We start from the raw sequence: 24,982 nt of genomic DNA, 5'->3' as shown, positions 1-24,982 counted from the left end.
CCTCTTTCATCAGTATCTTTCTTATCTCCTAAGATCTTTTTTGATACTCTCCTTTCTGGCTTACCTGTCCCTGCCTTGCTGCCCTAAGGTATATTCTCCACAACCTCTTTCCAGTGCCACCTTAGCTTAATGTTAGGTATCATGTGCCTGCTGGCAGCCTAATTGACGTCTACGGTAATAACTGCTAACACCATAAAAATAACTGATAATGGGAATGCAGATTTGAATTTTACCGATCTGGCTTCCACCCTCATAGAACCCTTAGAGTTGGCCCCCAAGCCCGACTGTCTAGCGGAGTCAGCTGAGTGATGTACGCGCTATAGTTTCGGCCACGATTGAGATACTGGGATTGATGAGGACCTGGATACGGCAGGACCGTGCATACCTACCTAAGAGCATTCGAATTAAAACATGGAAAGGCCCAGCTAACCCCATCTAAGAATGCTAGATTCTGGTAGTGATATTTGGGGGTTGTAACCCATTCTGTTCATTAGGTAGATAAATGGCAATTTAACTCTCATGCAGACTATACAGTAAACTTTGAAGATTCTGAAGTCCTGATTTCCCTTCTCTCTGCTTCAGCTCTTTTAAACTAGAATTTCTTTGGAAATTGACCTACGGAAACCGTACCCTCTCCTTTTTCTCTTCCCTCAGTGAGAGATTCATCAAAGAAGACAGATCGTATCTCTTCTGAAAGGTAGCTGTTTCCTAGGCAACAATAGAATAAAAGAGTTCCAGATTTACATAGATTCAAATAATTGTAGAGTCAGAGGGGACTTTAAGGTTCCTAGCCAAAATTCCTTTATTTTTAAGAAAAGCCCCAATATGAAAAGTGCCTTAGTTTTCTCTTGCTGCCATAACACATTACCACAACTTTGGTGGCTTAAAACCGACACAAATTTATTACCGCATGGCTCTGTAGGTCGGGACTCTGACACGGGTCTCAAGGTGTCAGCATTCTTTTCCCGAGGCTCCAGAGAAAATTTAGCTTCCTGTCCTTTCCAGCTTCTAGAGGCTGCATTTCTCAGCTGGTGGTTGCCCTTCCTACATTTTCAAAGCCAACAATGTCACACCAGGTCCCTCCATGTATAAAGACCTTTGTGATTATGTTGGGACCACCCAGATAATTTAGGGTAATCTGCCTTTTTTTTAAGATCAACTAATTAACTAATAACCTTAATCTCATCTGCAGTCTAATTCCCCTTTGCGATGTAATGTAACATATTTATGGGGATTAGAACATGGATATCTTTGGGGTCCATTTTTCTATCCACAGCAAACAAATCTTTTTTAAAGATTTATTTTTATTTCTTTGAGAGAGAGAGGGCACACGCATGCGCATGCACGAGTGGCAGGATGGCAGAGAGGCAGAGAAGCAGACTCTCCACTAAGCAGGGAGTAAGACATGGGGCTTGATCCCAGGACCCTGAGATCAGGACCTAAGCAGAAACCAAGAGTTGGAGGCTTAACTGACTGAGCCACCCGGGCACCCCCACGACAAAAATATTTTAAGATAGCCTAGATGATGAATTTATATCCCGGAAGAATTCTTCCCCTTATAAAATATTTTTTACATTATTTTGTATAACCATACAGGGTTACTTAGTCAACAGACATTAATTGAGCATTGTATGTATGCCAGGCACTATAATACTGCTGGTGAACCTGCCTTTGAGTTTTGTGCTTGAGTATGGGAGCCAAGTAACCGACAAGTTCAGTCTAGCAGGACGGGAGTCATGGCTGGTACGAAGTCAGCACACGGCTGTGGAAATGCTGTTCTGGAAGGGCTAGGGGAGCCCTCCTTGAGAAGTTGATGAGTTCGGACACCCAAGCTAGGACGAGTAAGTGCTCGCTAAGGAAAGGCGAGGGGAGAGAGGGCCAAGGAAGGACCTTAGAAGTAGCACACCACGGACTAAAGCCCAGAGGATTCTCAGAAGGAAACATCCCACATTTCAGCAACTGTCGATATTCAGATTGTCTGGAGCAGAGTAGAAGGGAAGAATAAACCTAGGGAAAATAGTAGAAAGTACAACAGTGGAGAGATTGAAGCTCGAGAGATCAACATGGTCCAGGTTATAAAGGATGATTATTTTGTAATAACCAGTTCGGGCCTTCCCGGCAAGTTTGAACAGGAGTGATGTGATGGGAGTTGCAGTTTTTAGAAAGATCGCTCCATCTACAGTGGGAGAATGGGTTAGAATAGTGCAAGATTAGAGACCGTGCAACTGGTTAAGGGGCTTTTGCAATAATCTGTGCTGGGGATGCTGCTGGTGGTTCTTACTGAGAGAGTAGCTGTGGGGCTGGAGAGAAGTAAGTGGACTGAGAGTTATTAAGGGGGTGGAATTGACTGGACGGGTCATAGATGAGGTGTGGACAAGAGTGCGGGATTAGCCCCAGTTGTGTGGTGTAGGCACGAGATGCATAATAATGCTGCCTACAAAGGTGGGAATATGGAGAGACAAGGAGCAAGTCTGGGGAGAGGAGGGCGGAAGGCAATGTGGCAATTTGGGGTCAGGTGTTGGGGTCCCTTAGACATCAAAGTGGACATTTCAACAGGCAGTTGGTCTAGATCTCAGGACTGTGATCTTGGCTAGTGATGTAGCTTTTGGAAAGCTAGAAAGGGTCTTGAAAATGATCTACTTGAACCCCTTTTTATTTTTTTAATTTATTTTTATTTTTCATTTTATTGATTAATTGATTGATTCTTACTAGATCACCAGTTTATTGTAAAAGGATATAACTCAGGAACAACCCGAGGAAAGGGATGCATAGGTGAGGTCTGGGGAAAGGGCCGGGGCGGGGGGGGGAGTTTTCCACTCCCTCTCCAGGCACAGTACTCTCCCACATCCCAAAGTGTTCACCAACCCAGAAGGTACACCCCTTAGTTTTTATAAATGAGGAAATTCAGGTTTAATCTACAAAGTGCCTTGTCCGCTTCTGAAGGAGACAGGAGGAGAAAGGGGATGTGAACCCAGGGGCTCCTGATGAGCCAGATGTGTTTCCTGTGTAGCAGAATTCTCCTTGTCCTGCTGAACACTGAGGTTCTCCCAATGGCATTAATAATAATGATGGTAATTCGCCAACTTTTATTAACTTTCTACTGTGTAAATATTTCCCAGGCAATAGAAATACAGTGATGACAAGACAAATCTCGCTTTAACCCTCATGGACTCCTCCTGGAGTTTAGTGGGAAAGCAGGCATTAAGTTAAATCATACAGTTGTTACAGGGGTGCGTGGTGCTGGAAGTCAGTGCCGGGAGCAGAGCCTTGGGGCAGGAAGGAGTGCTGCTTGCTTAGGAAACTGACAAAAGTTCCGTGTGTGGAATGTAAGGAGCGGTTTGGAGGATGGTGGGCATGGGCTTCAAGTACAGTCTCAGAATAAGCACTAATGAAATAGTGGAAAGCTTTCACAGACAGCTCGGGTGGTGGTTGATAGTTTGGGGAAACATGTCACCTACTTCTATTTTTTGAGATTATATTTATTTATTTTTGAGAGAGAGAGAGAGATCACAAGTAGGCAGAGTGGCAGGCAGAGGGAGAGGGAGAAGCAGGCTCCCCACTGAGCAGGGAGCCAAATGCAGAACTTGATCCCAGGACCCTGAGATCATGACCTGAGCCGAAGGCAGACCCTTAACCGACTGAGCCACCCAGGTGTCCCCATGTCACCTACTTCTAAAGACGATCCTAACCTGACAGCTAGAACGGTAGAAATGTGTGCTCTGCTGTCCTCTAGCTCTTCCAACAGACAGTGCCATTTCCAGGAGCATTGGGAATGGGGTTTGTTGCAACCGAAAACACAAACATATATGGGAAGGGACAGCAGAATATAATGAAAAAGGAGAAAATTAAGGAATTTTGCATGGTCTGTGTGTCTGCTACTGCATAACAAATCCTCATAAAATTTAGCAGCCAAACACAACAGACATTTTTTATTTCACGGCTGTTCCTGTGGGTCAGGAATCTGGGTGTGGCTTAGCTTGGTGCCTCTGGCTTAAGTCTCTCATGCTATTGGCCAGGCCTGTGGTCATGTCAGGGCTTGGACTGGGGCTGGAAAATGTGCTTCCAAGGTCGCTCAAATGGTATGGAGCAGGCCCCAGTCCCTCCCTTTGTGGCTTACCTCCCAGTACCTCACCTCATGCCTTACACCATGACCGCTGGCTTCCGCCAGGGGTAGCAGTCCAAGACAGAGCACCCCACGTAGAAGCCACATTTTTTTAAAGTAAACTCTACGCCCAGTGTGGGGCCTGAACTCACAACCGTGAGATCAAGAGCCACACGCACACTCCACTGACTGAGCCAGCCAGATCACCCCAGAAGCCACTCTTTTTTTGCAATATAATTTAAAAAGTGATATTCTGGGACACCTGGGTGGTTCAGTCAGTTAAGCATCCAACTCTTGGTTTTGGCTCAGGTCATGATCTCGGGGTCATGAGATTGAGCCCCGGTTCCAGCTCCCCTCTCAGCACAGAGTCCACTTGAGGATTCTCTCTCTCTGCTAGTCAGACAACTTTTTTTTGTGATTTCAGTCATGCTCTGACAGCTATCTAGAAAGAAGGTGAAAAAGAAGGGAACTATCAATCTGGCTTTTCAAATCATTTTTATTTATTTATTTATTGAATTTTATTTATTTATTTATTTGACAGAGAGGCAGCAAGAGAGGGAACACAAGCAGGGGAAGTGGGAGAGGGAGAAGCAGGCTTCCCGCTGAGCAGGGAGTACAGTGCGGGCTTGATCCAAGGACTCTGGGATCTTGACCTGAGCCAAAGGCAGACGCTTAATGACTGAGCCACCCAGGTGGCCTGTCTTTATTTTTCTGAGAATATTTTGTTACTGATTTCACAGAACTCAGCTTAATGGAAGCATACATTCAGGTAGGATGTTTAGGGACTTGACTTCTCAGTTTTCTACTGTTAAAGTTAGACTTTCCAAAGTTAAATAATTTTCTGTGTAGTCTCCTTTTGGTGTTTTGGTTTGTTTGTTTTTTTTTCCACTCTCCAAATGTTTGCCAGTAGTCCCTACAAAGCGTAGATGTCTTCTTATCTTAATTTTTTTTTAATTTTTTTTTTTTAAAGATTTCATTTATTTATGTGACAGAGAGACAGCCAGCGAGAGAGGGAACACAGCAGGGGAGTGGGAGAGGAAGAAGCAGGCTCCTAGCCGAGGAGCCCGATGTGGGACTTGATCCCGGAACACCGGGATCACGCCCTGAGCCGAAGGCAGACGCTTAATGACTGCGCTACCCAGGCGCCCCCTTATCTTTATTTATTTAAAATAATAGTTTCTAAACACATTCACAGAGTCAATACTGTACTTAGTTAAAAGGGCTTTTTTTCTAGTTGTTTTGTTGTATTCTTAACAAAGTTATTGCATCCATCTGGCTCTCTAATTTTGAAAAAAAGCACACAAGTAGGCATTTGAGAAATGTAGCTATCGGATCAAAAGCAGGTAGAGGGTATAGCCATACAATAGAATATTATTTGGCAATAAAAGAATAAAGTGCTGGGGCGCTTGGGTGGCTCAGCTGCTGAAGCGTCAGATTGTTGATTTCGGCTCCTGTCATGATCTTAGGGTTGTGAGATCGAGCCCCGCATCTGGCTCTGCGCTCGGCATGGAATCTGCTTAGGATTCTCTCTCTCCCTCTCCCTCTGCCCCTTCCCACTCCTCCCACATGCACACTCTCTCTCTAAAAATAAAGAATAAAGTACTAAACATGTACTACAATTTCAAAACCTTATGTCAAGTGAAAGAAGCCTGTTACAAAAGACCATATGTTATATGATTCTATGTAATATGACATGTCCAGAATAGGCAATTCCCTAGAGACGGAAGGTAGATCAGTGGCTACCTAGGGGTGGGGACGTTGGGAGAAATAGAGATGGGTGCTAAGAAGGATAGGGTTTCTTTTTTGGGTAATGAAAACTTTGTAAAATTGATGGTGGTGTTGGTTACCCAACACTGAGTCTACTGAAGCCTTTGAACTGTATGGACACTGAAAGTGGGTGAGGGTATTCTATGTGAATTATAGCTCAGTGAAACAGTTTTGAAGAAAGCAGTGGTCATTGGTTTGGTGATATGAAGAAACAGTTGGGGTATAGTCTTTTGTCTGCAAAATTTGAAGATTACCGGCTTAATGGAATACGACATAACATAATTTTTTTTTTTTTTTTTTTTTTGTAAACTGCAGTGAATTCAGCATGTTTCTCTGTGTTTTTCTTTTGACTCTGGAAGGTTCCGAGTTAACTCCTGGTTTTCTAAATTTTTCTTTCTCATATAATTCCATTAATGCAAAGAGAATCTGATGTCAGTAGCTTTATGAGAATCACAGAATATTAAGGAAGGGAGGGAGGCTTAAAGGAAAATTTAGCAATCTGGTTTCCTTCGGGTAATTAGGTCCCCCCTCTTCTTCCACAAATAGGTACTATTTTTAAGTGTTGAATTTAAATACATATCTTTACATTTGTTAGAGAAATAAAGTATGTATAACTTAAGTTTATAAGAAGATCGTGTTTCTTAGAGGCCACGTCAAATTTGATAATTTTATTTATCCTAGAGAACCAAGGAATATTTTATATGTGATAGCTAGTGAAGTCAATGTGCTTGGAATGAACTGAAAAATGTGGTAAAAATTTAGCCATTTTGAGATTTGCAGTGCACTTCTAAAGGAAAAATATATTAATTGCACTTAAACTTTGGTGGTGCTTAAAATTAAAAAAAAAAAAACCTTTGGTGCTTGTCTGTAGACCTTGATTAAAAATTCTGAAAATCTGCATAATTAAATGCATGCTTAGGGAAATCTCTTCATATTTTTAGTTTTTAATAAAATGAGTTAAAGTCTAAGCAGACTTCTAAGAGGAAAATTAGGGAATCCAATCCACCTCGCTGACATATTACACAAAATTTAGAGTCTAAATCTCAGCAATATTTATGTGTACTAATTTATGTGTGCCTTGAATATGAATTGAAAACAGCCTGGAGCAAATTCTAGAAAGTGGTGGAACTTGAGGGAATAGCTGTGATAGGAAGGGTGTAATTTAGAACTGCTCATGGGATCACCTGCTTTTACAACGTGGAGACTGGCCTTTCATAGCTCCTGTGGGAGCATCTTTGGCATGAGTCTGTTAAATTCCCTTTGAGTCTCTTGAAATGCTTTTTCAGATCCATTGTGTATTTGTAAAAATGTAAATATTGAGTTCAGGAGACTCAGACAGTTTGTATCCAAAGTAAGTGAGTCTTTTGTATGAAAGAAGAAAAGATACAATGGTCTTTGAGCTCCAGGCATGTCTGGCTGGAGGCAGCAGCAGTGTGAATATGGAGTTAGGCTTGTTGATCTACAGGGTGGTTCTGCAGGGCTCATAAAATTTCTTTTTTTTTTTTTATTAATAATGATTTTTTATTATATTATGTTAGTCACCATACAGTACATCCCCGGTTTTCGATGTAAGGCTCGATGATTCATTAGTTGTGTATAACACCCAGTGCACCATGCAATATGTGCCCTCCTTACTACCCATCACCGGTCTATCCCATTCCCCCACCCCCCTCCCCTCTGTAAGGGCTCATAAAATTTCTGATGAGTAATTAGAGCTCTGCTTCTTTAAGAGTTCAGCAAAACTCTTAAAAGGGTTCCTTCCACTCGAGAGAGACACGTGTCCTTCGTGGCATCAACCTAAGAGGAAAATAAGGCTATTCTTTTGAAGGTTACACGTGCTGTCCCTCGGAGTCTCTATGATGGCACATTGCCACTAAAGCCCTGAAAACATGCGTGATTTAACGAATACAAGGAGTGCACCTTCAGTCTTTTTTGAGTTCTGTCCCTCCCAACAGTCCTGAAGCATTAAGTGATTTTCAAGAAGCTGCCTAAAATAAAGTCTGGTGGCTATTTTTATGTCGTCCCACCCCTGTATCGACGCTGAAGTCACCTGCCAGACACTCAGTGGAGAGACCAGCACTCCCACGTTGAGTGCATCCTAAACGCTGGCTGTCTGTCGTGTGTTACTCTATGTCATCCTTAGCCATGCATTTATGAGGAGTCGGGTCAAGTCCCTTAGGTCCCCGGGGCAGCTTGCCTGTGGCCTCAGCTCCCAGCCACAGCCACAGCCCCACCCTGTTCCTTCTGAAGGCAGAGGAATGTGCGGGGTGGGGCAGATGGTAATTGTGCCCGGATTACATAAAGAATCCCTTTGACCCCAGGTCAGGTCATAAGGAAGTTGGTTTATTTTCAGATTTCTCACTCACAACACTTGTGTCTAGTGTTGAGGAAAAGGAAGGAATGCTTCCCTTTTACCACTTATATGAGCTTAGCCAGGGATCAAAGGTATTTAGATATGAGCACTCTCCTCTCCTCGTTTATGGCACTCACCAGAACCTTGCGGTGAGGAAATGTGGGAGGAAAAAGGAGCAAAGCACAGAGAGTCGGCCATTGGAGCTACATAAACCATTGTTTAAAAATAATTCTTTTTTTTTTAAAGATTGATTGATTGATTGATTGATTGAGAGAGTGTATGTGCAAGCAGTGGGGAGGGGGCAGAGAGAGGGAGAGAAGCAAACTCCGGGCTGAGCAGGGAACCCGACCTGGGGGCTTGATCTCACGACCCTGAGATCATCACTTGAGCCCAAACTAAGAGTCCAAAGATCAAACGACTGAGCTGCCCAAGCGCCCCTAGAAATTATTTCTGATCCGTCTTCCAAAATTATGGCCAAGGTATGCATCAGCATAAACAAGTCAGGCAGTTTGAGGAATTCAGTTATGTAATGGCTCTAAGAATCATAACATGAAATCATAGAACTGAAGGGGTTTTTTGCCTTTTATTATTTTAATATTGCAGTAAAACATGTATAACATAAATTTGCTATTTTAAATGTGCAGTTCAGGACCATTAATTACATTCACAATGTTGTATAACCATCACCACCGTGTCCAAAATTTTTATCACTCCAAGCAGAGACTCTGTAAGCATTAAGCAATAGCTCTGCATCCTTCCTCCCCCAGCCCCTGGTAACCTCAGTTCTGCTTTCTGTCTGTATGAATTTTCCTGTTGTAGGTAATTCATCTAAGTAGAGTCATATCATCATTTGTTTTTTTGTGACTGGCTTCTTTCACTTAGCATAATGTTGTCAAGTTCACCCATGTTGCAGCATGTATATACCACGTTTTGTACATCTGTTCATCCGCTGATGACTATCCCTTCAACTTTTGGCTAATATGAATAACGCTGCAGGGCACCTGGGTGACTCCATTGATCCGACTCTTGATTTTGGCTCAGGTCATGATCTCACCCTGCACTCAGGAGGGAGTCTGTTTGTCCCGCTCCCTTTGCTCCTCCACCCCCCCCCAACTTGCTCACTCCCTCTGTCTCTAAAATAAATAAATAAAAAATATTTTTAAAAGTGTGAATAATGCTGCTGTGAACATTGGCATACATATATCCGTTTGAGTGCCTGTATACCTAGAAATATACCTGTTTTGTGTGTATACCTAGAAATGGAATTGCTGATCATATGGTAAATTTAATGTTTTGAGGAATTGCCAAACTGTCTCCCACAGCGGCTGCACCATTGTACACTCCTATCAGCGATGCATGGGGCCGGGGCCGGTGCCGGGGTGGGGGGGGGGGGTTCCCAGTTTCTCCACATCCTCACCTACTGTCCATCTGTCCATTGTTCTGTGTTCGTCTCAGCCTATTGATAGCGATGCCATGGGCTAGAAATGCCAGGGGGCACTTACCTGAGTCTGTATTACTTGAGGCGACCCCCACAGACATTTCCCTGACTAGAGCCAATGTTGTGGTTGGACAGGCCCTTGTGGTCCTTATCATGATTACAAGACACACCTCAGTAACAACCATAAGTGAACTTTGAAAAAACAGGGTTTGTAATGTACAAGTTCTAGAGGGTACATACATTGCATGCCCAAGGCCACACAGCAAGATCACCTGTCGAAAAACAAAAGGAGAGCAGACTAGGGTTCTGCCTTTATTGGGTCAAGGGTGGAGCTCCTAGGACTTTGTGGGTGAATTTAAAACAGAAAAACAGGAAATAAAGCACACAAAGGGAGAAGGGGTTGGTCAAATGGTGAGTTATCTAGGTCAACCAGGGCTTTGTGAAAAGGGGAACTACATGGGTGGGGTGGCCTGGCCTTCATCTAGTTGTGTCTCTGGCAGCATGTTAATTCCAGACCAGCACTTACGTTATAGTCAAAAAACAAATGGTCAGGCTTACACTGTAGCCATAATAACGGGTATAAACTGGTATCTCATTGTGGATTTCATGTGCATTTCCCTAATGGCTGGAGATGTTCAGCATCTTTTCTTGTGCTTATTGGCCATTTGTATATCTTCTTTAATGATATGTCAGTTCAAGTCCTTTGCTCATTTTTAAATTGGGTTGTTTGTCTCATTATTGTTTAGTTGTAGGAGTTCTTTATGTATTCTAGATATTAATCCCTTATCAGATTTATGATTTAAAGATATTTTCTTCCATTCTGTGGATTCTCTTTTCACTCACATTATAATGTCCTATGATGCAGAATGTTTTTAATTTAGATAAAGTCCAGTTTATCTAGTTTTTTCTTTAATTTGCTATACTTTGATGCCGTTTCCAAGAAATCATTGGAAATCCAATGTGACGAAGATAACTCCCCAATGTTTTCTTTAAGACTTTTATAGTTTTAGCTGTTACATTTAGGTCTTTGATCCAATTTTTTTTTTTTTTTATTAGAAAGAAAGTGAGTGCGAGTGGAGAGAGGGGCAGAGGGAGAGAGAATCTTTAGCAGGCTCCATGCTCAACGCGGAGCCCAACTTGGGGCTCCATCTCATGACCCTGAGATCATGACCTGAGCTGAAATCAAGAGTTGGTCACTGAACCAACTGAGCCACCCGGGCACCCCATCTTTGATCCATTTTGAGTTCATTTTTGTATATGGTATTAGGTAAGATCCAAATTCATTCTCTTATATTCTCTTACAGTTGCCCCATCAATTTTGTTAGAAACACTGTCCTTTTCACATTGAATGGCCATAGCATCCTTCTCAAAAATGAATTAACTATGGATATGAGAGTTAATTCTTAGGTTCTCAATTCTGTACCATTGGTCTGCATGTAATAGGTCTATTCTTATGCCAGTACCACAATGTGTTTTTACTCTAACTTTATAGTAGGTTTTGAAATCTAGAAGTATGAGTCCTCTAATTTAGTTCTTTTTCAAGATGGTTTTGGCTATTCTGGGTCCCTTGAAATTTCATATGAATTTTAGGGTGGGTTCTTCTGTTTTGGCAGAAAACACTATTGGGATTTTGATTGTATTTGCACTAAATCTGTGGATTGTTTGGGTGGAGCTGTCATCTTAACAACATTAAGTCTTACAATCCATGAACAGGGGGTGTCTTTCCATTATTTTTATCTGCTTTAATTTCTTTCAACATTGCTTTGTAGTTCTCTGTGTATAAGTCTTGTTTCCCCATGGCTAAATTTATTCCTAGGTATTTTATTCTTCTTGATGCTATTGTAAGTAGAATTGTTTTCTTAATTTCCTCTTCCAGTTGCTCATTGCTAGTGTATAAAAATACAACTGATTTTTGCATAGTGGTTTTTTATGCTGCAACTTTTTTGAATTGATTTATTAGGTCTAAAAATTCTTTATGTGTAATTCTGAAGGGTTTTCTAGATGTAAGATCATGTCATTGGCAAATAGAGATAGTTTTACTTCTTCCTTTCTACTCTGGATGCCTTTTATTTCTTTTTGTTCCTTAATTATTCTGGCTAAAACTTCCAATATTATGTTGAGTAGAAGTCACAAAGGTGATCATTCTTGTTTTATTCTTGATCTTAGGGGGGAAACTCCCAGTCTTTCACTTGAATATGATGTTTGTTGTGGGTTTTTCATATATGGCCTTTATTATATTGAGGAAGTTCACTTCTATTCCTGATTTATTGAGAGTTGTTATCAAAAAAGGGTGTTGGATTTTGTCAGATGTTTTTTATGCATTATTAGCTGATAATGTGGGGTTTTTTTCATTCTAATAACATGGTATATTACATTGATTGGTTTTATGTTAAACTACTCTTGAGTTCCTGGGATAAAACCGTCTTTATCAAAGTGTATAATCATCTTAATATGCTACTGAATTTGTTTTTCTTGCGTTTTGTTGAGCATTTTTACATGTACTTTCATAAGGGACATGGGTCTACGGTTTCTTTTTTTATAGTGTCTGTTTGGCTTTGGGATCAAGATAATGCTGGCTTCTTAGAGTAACTTAGTGTTTCTTCCTCTTCAAATTTTGGGAAGAGTTTAAAGATAAATCATGTTAATTTTTCTTTAAATGTTTGATTGAATTAATCAGTGAAGCCATCCATTCTGCTAATAATTGCCTTTTAATTGAGGAGTTTAAACCATTTACATTTAGAGTAATTACTTATAAGGAAGGACTTACTTCTGGCATTTAGCTATTTGTTTTCTGTCCTACATGTTTTGTGTTCCACAGTTCCTCATTTACTGCCTTTTTTCCCTTTTTAAGAAATTTTCTGTAGTGTGCCATTTTGATTCCTTTCTTTTCTGAATATTTTTAACTGCTTTTGTAGTAGTTTCCTTGGGGATTGCAACTGACATCTTAAACTTTTAACAGCCTAGTTTGATACCAGTACTTATTTTCAGTACCGTACAGGCACTCTGCTCTTACACTTCTGTCTCTCCTTTTTTATTGTTACTGTCACAGACTACAACTTCATATAGTGTTTGCCGATTAACATAGTCACAATTATTTTTTAATACATTTGCCTTCTAAAGCGTCTGGAAAAAACAGGAATTACAAGGCAAAAGTACAATTATGTTGACTTTTGTATTTGTCTAAGTTGTTCTTGTTACCAGTGTTTTTTTATTTCTTTATATGGGTTTGGGTTACTGTCTAGTGTTCTTTCATTCAGCCTGAAGGACTCTCTTTAGCTCTTACTGTAGTATAGCTCTGCAAGTAACAAACCCCTTTAGCATTTGTTCATCTGAGAATTTCTTTATTTCTCTTTCCATTTTTGAAGGATAGTTTTCTTAGATATAGAATTTTTGGTTGACTGTCCTTCTCTTTCAGTACTTTGAGTATGTCATCTCATTGCATTCTGACTTCCATGGTTTGGGAAGAGATATTAGCTGTGATTCTTATTGAAGATTCCCTTGTTCATGAGGCTTCTCTCTGCTTTCAGAATCCTTTTTTTGACTGTCACTATTTGCAGATGACATACTATACATAGAACATCCTAAAACTTCACCAAAAACCAACTAAATATAATAAATGATTCAGTAAAGTGGCAGGATACAAACTTAATACCCAGAAATTGGGAGCATTTCTATGCACTAATAAAGAAAGAAATTTTAAAAATAACACCATTTACAATTGCACTGAAAAGAATAAAATACCTAGGAATAAACTTAACCAAGGATGTAAAAGACCTATACTCTAAAAACTATAAAACACTGATGAATGAAATTTAAGGTGATACATAGAAATGGAAAAATAGTCCATGTTCATGGATTAGAAGAATTAATATTGTTAAAATGTCCATATTACCCAAAGCAATCTACACATTCAAAGTAATCCCTATCAAAATACCAACAGCATTTTTCACAGAACTGGAACAAATAATACTAAAATTTATATGGAACCACAAAAGACCCTGAATAGCCAAAGCAGTCTTGAGAAAGAAGAACAAAGCTAAGGTATCACAATTCCAGATTTCAAGATACACTACAAATGTGTAGTAACCAAAACAGTATGGTAGTGGCACAAAAATAGACATACAGATCAATGGCACAGAATGGAGATCTAGAAATAAACCCACAACTACATGGTCAATATATCTATGACAAAGGAGGCAAGAGTGTACAACAGGGAAAAGACACTCTCATCAATAAATGGTTCTTGGAAAACGGGACAGCTACATGTAAAAAAATGAAACTGGACCACTTTCTCACACCACACACAAAAATAATCTCAAAATGGATTAAATAAAGACTTAAATGTGAGACCTGAAGCCCTAAAACTCCTAGGAGAAAACATAAGAAATAATCTCTTTGACATTGGCCTAACAACATTCTTCTATATATGTCTCCTGAGGCAAGGGAAACAAAAGCAAAAATAAACTATTGGGACTACACCAAAATAAAAAGCTTTTTTACAGCTAAGGAATAAAAATTCCATATGCCATGTCTTTAGTTCCTGTGACTTATTCGCTGTCTAACTAGAAACCTCTATGTCCCTCTTCCCTTCACCCATTTTGCCCATCTCCTCACCCCCCTCCCCTCTGGCAACCATCAGTTTGTTCTTTGTATTTACAGGTCTGATTCTGCTTTTTGTTTATTTGTTTGTGGTTTTGTTTCTGTTTTTAGATTCCCTTATAAGTAGAATCATATGGTATTTGTCTTTCTAAGTCTGACTTATTTCACTTAACATAATATCCTCTCAGTCCTTCCATGTTCTCTCATCCTTTTATGGCTGTGTAATATTCCACTGTATGTATAGTTGTGTGTGCACACGCGCGCGTGTGTGTGTGTGTGTGTGTGTGTTCACACCATATCTTCCTTATCCATTCAACTATCGATGGACACTTTTAAGTTGCTTCCATTTCTTGGCTATTGTAAATAATGTTGCAATAAACAAGGGGGTGCATATGTATCTTCAAATTAGTGTTTTTATTTTTCTTTGGGCAAATACAGGGTAGTGGGATTATTGGATCATATGATATTTCTGTTTTCAATTTTTAGTGATATGGTCATAGCCGTGTAATGGGACAGGTGGTAGCTACACTTGTGGTAAACAGCATAAAGTATAGAGTTGTCAAATTACTAAGTTGTACATCTGAAACTAATGTAATGTTGTGTGTCAACTATACCCAAATTTTAAGAAGAGAAGAGAAAGAGGAGTGCCTGGGTGGCTCAGTTGGTTAAGCATCTGACTTCGGTTCAGATCACAGTCTCAGGCTCCTGGGATCAAGCCCCACGTTGGGCTCCATACTCAGCAGGGAGTCTGCTCATCCCTCTGCCCCTCCCCCTGCTCGTTCTCCCTCTCTCTCTCAAATAAACTAAAAAAAAAAAAAAAAAAAAAAAAGAAAGAAAGAATTCTTTGTGTGTGTGTCTGGGTTTTGATGATTTGACTGTAATGTGTCTAAATGTGGCTGTCCTTGAGTTTATTGTGCTTAGAGTTTGTTGAGCTGCTTGGATGTGTAGGTTTGTGTTTTTCATGAAATTTGGGATGTTTTCAGCTATTACTTCTTCAGATATACTTTCTGCCCTTTTAAATCCCTCTTCTCCTGTGAGTCCTGTAATGTAGACCATATAAATCTCTATTCTCTGTTAGCTTTTTTTCACTTTTTTCTTTCTGTTCCTCAGACAGGTTAATTACCTATTCTGTCTGATAAGATAATTATTTTATCAAGTTCACTGACTCCTTTTCCTGCTTGCTTAAATCTGCTGTTGAATTCCTCTAGTGAATTTTTCATTTCAATCACTGTATTTTTGGCTCCAAAAATTTTAATTTCTATTTGTAATTTCTCTTCTCTTTATTCATATTCTTTTATTCATACTTGTTTTCTTGATTTCCTTTAGTTCTTTGTCCATGGTTTCCATTAGCTCTTTGAGCATATTTAAATTTAAATTAATTTTCTGATCCAGTGTCTAATCCTGGGCTTCGTCAGGGTTGTTTTCTATCCGTTTATTTATTTCCTCTGAATGGCAGACTCAGCACTGAACTCAGAGCCCAAGGTGGGGCTCAGTCTCACGACCCTGAGATCATGACCTGAGCCGAAACCAAGAGTTTGGTGCTTAACCGATTGAGGCACCCAGGTGCCCCTCAAGGCCTTTAAATTTTAGATTTTCCAATAGAAAGAATTATGCCCACAGGCTGGAATTAAGTCGAATAGCTCTGAAGAATATTATGTCATATTTTTGTAGGTTAGGTGCTTTTTAATTAAGGATGCTGTTGATTAAGAAACATCAACTCATTGGGGCGCCTGGGTGGCTTAGTTAGTTGAGCTTCCATCTCTTGATTTCAACTCATGTCATGCTCTCACTGTCCTGGATCAAGTTGTGCACGAGGCTGCATGCTCAGTGGGGAGTCCCTTGAGGATTATCTCTTGTCCCTCCCCCTGCTTATGCATGTGCACATGCTCTCTCTCTAAAATAAATAAATCTTAAAAGAAAAAAAGAAACATCGAGTCATTAACCTTTCAGAAGTGATATTAGTTCTGTTTAAAAGATGGAAGGCAGGGGCACCTAAGTGGCTCAGTGGGTTAAGCGTTGGACTCTTGATTTCAGCTCAGGTCATGGTTTCAGGGTCATGAGACCAAGAGCCCCATGTGGGGCTCTAAGCTGGGCATGGAGCATGCTTAGGATGCCCTCTGCCCCTCCCCTGCCTATGTGTGCTTACATGCACGTGTGTGTTCTCTCTTAAAAAAATAAAAAAGATGGAAGGGGGGGAGTATACATATTGAAGCCTTATGAGAATACAGCAATTGAGATGAGTTAAAAACCCATAGAGTTCCAGCAGAATACTTGGAGGTTCCTCAGAAAGTCAAAACATGGGTGCACCTGGGTGGCTCAATCGGTTGAGCATCTGCCTTCAGCTTAGGTCATGGTCCCAGGGTCCTGGGATTGAGCCCCGCATCAGGCTCCCTACTCAGCAGAGAGCTTGCTTCTCCCTCTCCTTCTGGCTGCTCTGCCTACTTGTGCTCTCTCTCTGGCTCTCTGTCAAATAAATATATAAAACCCTAAAAATAATACATTTAAAAAAAGTTAAAAATGGAATTACCATTTAAGCCAGCAGTTCTACTTCTAGATATATACCCAGAATCATTGAAAGCCAAGACTCAAACATATAGCTGTACACCAGTCATCTTTAATATTATTCACAGTAGCCAAAAGGTGTTAACAACAAACCAAGTGTCCGTTGACAAATGGGTAAACAAAATGTGTTCTATGTGTATATATACGTGTGTGTGTGTGTGTGTGTGTGTGTATTTCCATTTGGAATGAAGAAAAAGTTCTGAAATGGGTGGTGATGATGGTTGCACAACATTGTAACTATAATTAATGTCACTGATTTGTACACTTCAAAATGGTTAAAACGTTAAGTTTTATGTTGTATATAAAAAAGAAATCACCAAAAAAAATTCATAGAGCCTCAAACTCAAGGGCATATAGAGCTAATTTGATTCCAGCTGGCTGAGTTTTTGTTGTTTGGGTTTTTTAAAAGATTTTATTTATTTCTTTTAGAGAGAGAGAGAACACAAGTGGGGAGGGACAGAGGGAGAGAGAGAATCTCAAGCAGACTCTGTGCCCAGCATGGAGACCCACTCGGGGCTCAGCCTCACGACCATGAGGTCATGACCCAAGCCAAAACCAAGAGTCAGTCAGTCAACTGACTGTGCCACCTAGGCACCCCTTAGCTGGCTGAGTTTTAAAACAAAATTTTTTCTTGAGCATTTATTGAGCACTTGCTGTTTGCCAGCCACTGTAATACATGCTTTGCATGGAATATCTCATTTAATCTTCTTTTCAGCCTTATTAAGTAGGTAATACAATTAGCTTCAATTTATAGATGAGGATTCTGAAGCACAGAGAGATTAAGTAACTTGCCCTATATCATATTACTAATAAGTGACAGTCTCTGGATTCGACCCCAAATGCTCTATGCTCAGTCTGTCTATCATGCTATCTCACTTTTGCTGAATTTTTTTAAAGATTTATTTATTTATTTTAGAGGTGAGGAGGGGTCAAGCAGACTCTGCACTGAGTAGAGCTTGATCTCATGACCCTGAGATCACAACCTGAGCCGAAACCAAGAGTCAGATGCTTACCAGACGGTGTCAACCAAGCGCCCTCACTTTTGCTGAATTTTAAAGTGTGTTTAAAGGAATTCTTTTTCATGCTTGAGTTATCATAATTTACTGCAGAACCATTATTGCACGTGCCTTTCCTCTGAGTGTGTTACCGACCACACTTCTTCAGAACAATACCTGCCTACCAGCCTCCACGAGACGAGAACTCAGAGAAGAAGGAGGAATGGTTCACTCTGAAGGGAAGTGGCGGAGTTTGGTTTGTGTTAGCAGTTGTCTCTGGATGCTACTGTAGCTCTGCCTCGGGTTCCTTATTTGGTCTAGCATCAGTGTAGGGAGCACTTCAACACTTCGATCAAGGAAACAGTTTTTTATAAAATCAGTGAATCTGAGATTTTTTCCTAATACCTTTCTTCAAAAACGTAGTGCTCTTATTTAAAAGAAGAGAGGCTGTGGAACTGTGGATAAATGGATAAATTTCTTTCTTTCTGATCTAAATGTAGTTTCTTAGGAGAGTTCATGTGATTAAAAAGGCAGTGTACCCATGTAACAGATGGAAAGATTAAGGATGAAAGAGACTGACTTACCCAGTCCCAGAACTAGAAAGCAGTCGACTTAGGGTTCAGACTCTGGCCTGACTCCAGAGCCCATGCTCTCATGTACTCTTTGATGAATTTCAAGTGCTTCATCTACAATTTCTAATACCAACCTTATAATGCTGCTGTGAGACTCAAGGACCATAATGTATATGGGTTAATAGTATACTCCATGAGAGGCACTAACGTTTTGGTCAACCTTTTTCCCAGAAGTGTTTGAGTACCTGCTCTGCATCAGCACTGTGCTCAGGCTGAGGTCACGGGGCTATAACGTAAACCTGCTCTGTGTACACCTGCTCTGCATGCACCTGCTCTGTGTACACCTGCTCTGCATATACCTGCTGTGCATACACCTGCTCTGCACGCACCTGCTCTGCGTACACCTGCTCTGTAGAAGTTGACAGTGCAGGCAGAGGGAGCAGCGTGACAGCAGCTTCTGCTCTTAAAACCATGCAATCCTGCATGTAAGATAGTGTCCTTATACTCTGAGTAGTTTTGTGTAGAATTTAAAATGTATCAGGCCTTTAAATAATCTTTCTTCCACCCCCAGACGTCCCCAGCTTAGGTTACATTGTCACTGTGAACATTTTCTCCTAAGCATCATCACTGCTGTGACGTTTACCTTGGCCTCAATGTCGTCTGCATAGCATCCTGCTAATTCCCATTTTGTCCCTGATAAGTTTTCATTCTTCTGAGTAAATTACCACCTAAGGTACCAAGTGTGAGGTTTTGCCTTTCACCGAAGCTCATCATTCTCCATGTCACACAGAGATGTATTTACAGAGACCAATAGCAGATTAAGTAATGGAGAATAATGTGAATAATAATGTCAGGGTACATTCATTCCTAAGATTTTCAGGTAAAGGATACTACTGTATTCTCCCACAATATGTCTCTTAACCATTACTAGAGACAGAGTCCAAGTTGAATTAAAAAATTACGTGTCAAAAGACAAATACCATATGATTTCACTCATATGTGGAGTTTCAGAAACAAATCAACAAAGAAAAAAAAAGGGCAAACAAAAAAATAGACTCAATTATAGAGAAAAAAGTGGTGGTTACCAGAGGGGAGGGGCTGCGGGGAATAGGGGAAACAGGTGAAGGGGATTAAGAGTACACCTATTTTGATAAGCACTGAGAATGTAGAGAGTTGCTGAATCACTATATTGTACACTTGAAACTAATACGACACTGTATGTTAGTTATACTGGAATTAAAATAAATAAATAAAAAATTGTGTGTCAAGGGGCAGCTGGGTAGCTCAGTCAGTTAAGTGTCCAGCTCTTGATTTTGGCTTAGGTCATGATCTCAGGGTTATGAGATCAAGCCCCGCACTGGGCTCCCGCACTGGGTGTGGAGCCTGCTTGGAATTCTCTCTTTCCCTCTCCCTCTGAACCTCCCCCACTCCCATTCACTCTCTCTCTGAAAAAGAAATTATGTGTCAAAATGGACAGAATCCAGGTGGTATGTGATACACTGAATAAAATCTCTCAGTCAAGGTAATTCCTTTCATTTCTGGCAGAAGGTAGTTATAAATAATTTTTAAAAATAAAACCTCTGTAGGTGCAAGTAAACACTGATGTTGACTTTAGAGCTTGATGGAGTTGACAGGTGTAAAGTTAGGGCCTATGAATTTGTCACCATCTGCATATAAATAGTATCAACAAATTGCTTAATGTGGAGTTTTAACTATAACTCATTTGACTTTCACAGATGAAAGTGAATAGAATTTTATGTTCCTGTATAGATTCATATCTGGCAAAAAAAGAAAAAGTTTCATTTAAATTGAATAAGACTGTAGCAAAGATGAAGTGACATGTTGTACAGTAAAAAATTTTTTTTTGACAGAGGGAGGGGCAGCGAGACAGGGAACACACAAGCAGGGGGAGTGGGAGAGGGAGAAGCAGGCTTCCTGCCGAGCAGGGAGCCTGATGCGGGGCTCAATTCCAGGACTGGGATCACGACCTGAGCCAAAGGCAGATGCTTAACGGCTGAGCCACCCAGGTGCCCCTTTACCAGAAAATTTTTATGTGTCAGAAGAAATTTTTGTACTAATTGTGATACATTATTACATTATTTTTCAAGAAAACTTTTGTAAGTTCACATGACATCAAAATTATTTTGAAATCCAGCATGTTCACTACATTATCCCATTCTCTCTGGGCCTGCAATGTTTCTGCCAAGAAGTCCACAAATACCTTTCCAGGGGTTCCCTGGTATGTGAGGGATTTTTTTCTTTTCCTGTCTTCTTAAAAACTATTGTTATTTTGTATTTTCTACATAGTTTATTGGTGTTATTATAGGAACACTGGGAGCTGGAATCCTCCCCTGAGACTTTTATTTTAGTAACCTCTATGCGCAGTATGGGGCTCAAACTCATGACCCCAAGATCAAGAGTTGCATGCTCTTCCAACTGAACCAGACAGGTGCCCCTCTCTTTCTATTTTAAAAATACTCTATTTCTTTGATTTTAGATAGTTTTATTATAACGTGTCTTTGAGAAGATCTTTTTAGGTTGATAATTTTGTGGAACCTATAAGCTTCATGAACAAGGATGTCCAAATCTTTCTCCATATTTGGAGATTTCTTAGTCATTATTTCTTTAAGTTAGTTTGCTGCCCCCTTTTCCCTCTCTTTTCCTACTGGGACTCTAGTAATGCGTAGATTGTTTCTCTTCATGATATCGCATAATTCATGTAACATTTCTTCATTCTTTTTATTCTTTTTTCTTTTTGCTCTTCTGACCAGATAATTTCAAATGACATATCTTTAAGTTCACTGATTCCTTCTTGTGCTTGGTTGAGTCTGCTATTGGAGCTCTCTGTTGAATTTCTCATTTCAATGTATTCAACTCTAGGATTTCTGTTTGATTTTTATCATGGTTTCTGTTTCTTTGTTAAACTTCTCGTTTTGTTCATACATTATTTTCCTAATTTTATTTGTCTATCTGTGTTTGTATTGTTCACTACATTTCTTTAAGAAGATTATTCTGAATTCTTTGTAAAGTGGTTCATAGATCTCCATTTTTATAGAGACTTTTATTGAATCTTTGTTAGTTTTGTCTGGTGGTGTCATGTTTTCTTGATTATTTATGATCCTTGTGGTCTTGTGTTGGTGTCTGCACATCTAAAAAAAGCCATCTTTACAGAATGGCTTCAAAAGGAAACCCTTCACTAGTCAGCCTGTCCAGAGATTCTGGATGGGCCAGCTGGTGGTGACCATGGGCAGGCTTGGTGCTGGAGTCCTTAGGTGGGCAAATCTGGTGCATGGGTCAGCAGGTGGACAGGCCTGGTGCTTTGGTCCATAGGGGTCAACCTGCTGCCTGGGTCCACTGGGGACAGCCTGGTCCTTCAGTCCATATGGGTGGACCCTGGATCCTAGGTCCTTGGGGATGGAAGAGGTAACATGGACCACTGGGGTGGTGGACCTAACACCTTAGTCCATGAGAGCCATCCTGGCTCTGGTGTTGGCTTGGGAGCCTGTATCCATGGGACCCAACCTGGAACCCGAGTCAACTGGTGGGTTCCCTGGAGCTAGGATGATCCTGGAGCCTGGGTCCATGGGAGCTAGCCTAGAGGCTAGGGTCATGGTGGCCAGCCTGGTTACATTTCTTAAATCACTGTGGAGACATTAAATGTTTGAGATGGTCAGATCTAGGAGGAATCTGAGGTCTCATCTGGCCAATCCCTTAATTTTAAAGATGAGGAACTACAGTATAGAAAATAAATGTCTAGGGGCGCCTGGGTGGCGCAGTCGTTAAGCGTCTGCCTTCAGCTCAGGGCGTGATCCCTGCGTTATGGGATCGAGCCCCACATCAGGCTCCTCCGCTATGAGCCTGCTTCTTCCTCTCCCACTCCCCCTGCTTGTGTTCCCTCTCTCGCTGGCTGTCTCTATCTCTGTTAAATAAATAAATAAAATCTTTAAAAAAAAAAGAATAAATGTCTAATCCAAGGTCACTTGGAAAAATAATGACAGACTGATGTCTCTTGCTCCTATTCCAGTGCTCTTTGATTTATACTCTGTCCCAGTAAGGAATATTATCTTAAGAAGTAAGTTTTGTAATTACGTTATCTCTGGAACTCATGATCTTCAATCCCAATAAATAATCCTTTTGTGATATGAGTCTTTCAAGTTTCCTTGACCTCTTAACCCATTTGGAATGACCCATTTGAGCCCAGTTCATATTTTCTGTTCCTTCCCTACACTTGGTGACTAAACTATTATATTCTAATTGTTTACATTAGCCTTCCATTGCTTTTGGAATCTTTAGGCTTGTATATATGCTTTTCGAACTTTTGTTGGTTTTGGTGACTAATATTCTTCTTTCTGTTACAACTTTTTTTGTTGGCTACATAATTTTATTTACCAGTATATCACATGTTTATAAATTATATATATCCGTAACATTAATTATTAAAGTAACTTGAAAATGGATCTGGCAGGAACCATGGCCATTATGGATCTACACTACCTAACTGAGATAATCACAATCCATGTTTCCAGTTCTGTTATTTGGGACCCTGTTCTGACCTCCTTTAGATAAGAGAGTCATAAAGTCTGTCCTTTTTCTTTACCTTTGAGAATCTTGTCCTTCAGTAATATTCTTTGAGTGTTTTATTTAACTCCCTTTTACTGAAAATGACATGATAAAATTCCTACATGTTTTCAGAGAAGAAGCATGGAGTAATATTTGATAACTATGTGGGAAGAATTTAATCAAGAGAAGTACAGAATTCGGGAGGCTGGCTTTATCACAGTCTATATGAGATTAAATGTCTTGGACATAATCATGTGCCCGGGGAAAAGGGAAAGAAACAGTAGTTCTCTTAGTTTCTTTGTAGTTCTCTATGGAAAGCTTCTCTTCCCACACTGGCACTACCACCATTTGGTTAGAAAATTAGAAAGCAGGGGCGCCTGGGTGGCACAGCGGTTAAGCGTCTGCCTTCGGCTCAGGGCGTGATCCCGGCGTTACGGGATCGAGCCCCACATCAGGCTCCTCCGCTGTGAGCCTGCTTCTTCCTCTCCCACTCCCCCTGCTTGTGTTCCCTCTCTCGCTGGCTATCTCTATCCTGTCGAATAAATAAATAAAAAATCTAAAAAAAAAAAAAAAAGAAAAGAAAATTAGAAAGCAGAAGAGTCATCCATGTCTTCACAAATACTCTCCCTGCAGAATGGCAGGCCATCACTAAACCTTGTATTTCCAGATCCCAAATGATACAAAATTCACAGAAGAGAATTTTCTAAAATATAAGGAATAACCATAGGTGATTAACTTTAGAAATCACAGCACTTGAAATTTTCATGCTGAAGACACTGCTGGTTATAGTTACAATAACCATGGCCCATAAGTGAATCCCTGTGGATGCAGGAGTTCTGATCTAATGAAGATGATACCTTTCACCAATCACCATAATACAATCCAGCATAATACAGGGCTATCTACAGTATTCAGAGAAGAGTAATTTAGATTAGGCCCATGTTATACAGAAATACATGGCTTTTGTTAGGGTAAAACATAAATAGGTATAGATAGGAAGAAAATATTCTGTTAGAATCTGTACTTGTTCAGGTCGCAGAATATTTTTCTAGGGAGATGAAGAACTGACCCGTCTGGCTAGAGCAGTGGGCTTATTTAGAAGACAGTGAAAGACAGAGTTCTGGGCACACTCTAGAGAGCTTGTGGGAGGCATCCTCAAACACTGTACATACACTGAGTTACTGAGAAAGAGCCCTTCTGAGGCTGATCCCCTAAATGGATGTAAGGATGCAGATAGTCTGTTTCATTTGAATATGCATATTAGAGCAGATACTGAGATTTTAGAGAAGGGTGAAGTTCTAACATGTAATGATTACATTTTTTAAATTTGGTACATCATCTCAGGAGCTCCAGGCCAAGCATTTATTCACGGATGATTTACTTATTTATTTTTTTTAGAAGTTTGTGTTACTTAACTTCTTTTTTTTTTTTTAAGATTTTATTTATTTATTTGACAGAGAGAGACAGGCAGTGAGAGGGAACACAAGCAGGGGGAGTGGGAGAGGAAGAAGCAGGCTCCCAGCAGAGGAGACCGATGTGGGGATCGATCCCAGAACGCTGGGATCATGCCCTGAGCCGAAGGCAGACACCTAAGGTCTGCGCCACCCAGGCGCCCCTACTTAACTTCTTATTACAAAAAAATTTTCCATGGCCATTAGCTCTGGCATCTGAATTCCTGCTGCCCTCTTGGGATCCAGAAGTAGTCCTGCAGTTATCAGACTAGAGTTTAAAGAGGGGGGCTTAACTTTTTTAGCCCTTTTATATGATAAGCACATTTACCTTGCTGTTTAATTGTCTTCTTTTAAGCAAACCAGGACTTTCAATTACAGCTAATCCGTTTTTTCCTTTCGTTGAATCAAGTTCGTGGACAGGTTATAACCTGCGTACTTTCCTTTAGATCTCTTTTTATTAATCCTCTAAATTATAATTCTGCAAAAATGGTTCATGTGTGTGTGCTAATAGAAGCAGTCAGATGACGGACGGCACAGTTTAATGAGGACAGAAACTTCTGGCTCTGGGCTTATTTTGCCCCAT

General features: G+C 40.3%; 1 protein-coding gene across 3 annotated transcripts in view; it reads left to right on the top strand.

The window, feature by feature from the left end:
- Positions 1–24,982, top strand: part of CNST (consortin, connexin sorting protein) — a 112,414-nt gene that overhangs the window by 47,513 nt on the left and 39,919 nt on the right. The window lies entirely within an intron of this gene.

This window comes from Ursus americanus, chromosome 2 (genome assembly GCF_024610735.1).
Source record: "Ursus americanus isolate L20-20 chromosome 2, mUrsAme1.1.p, whole genome shotgun sequence".
NCBI lineage: Eukaryota > Metazoa > Chordata > Mammalia > Carnivora > Ursidae > Ursus > Ursus americanus.
This window is presented reverse-complemented; position numbering and strand designations above follow the sequence as displayed.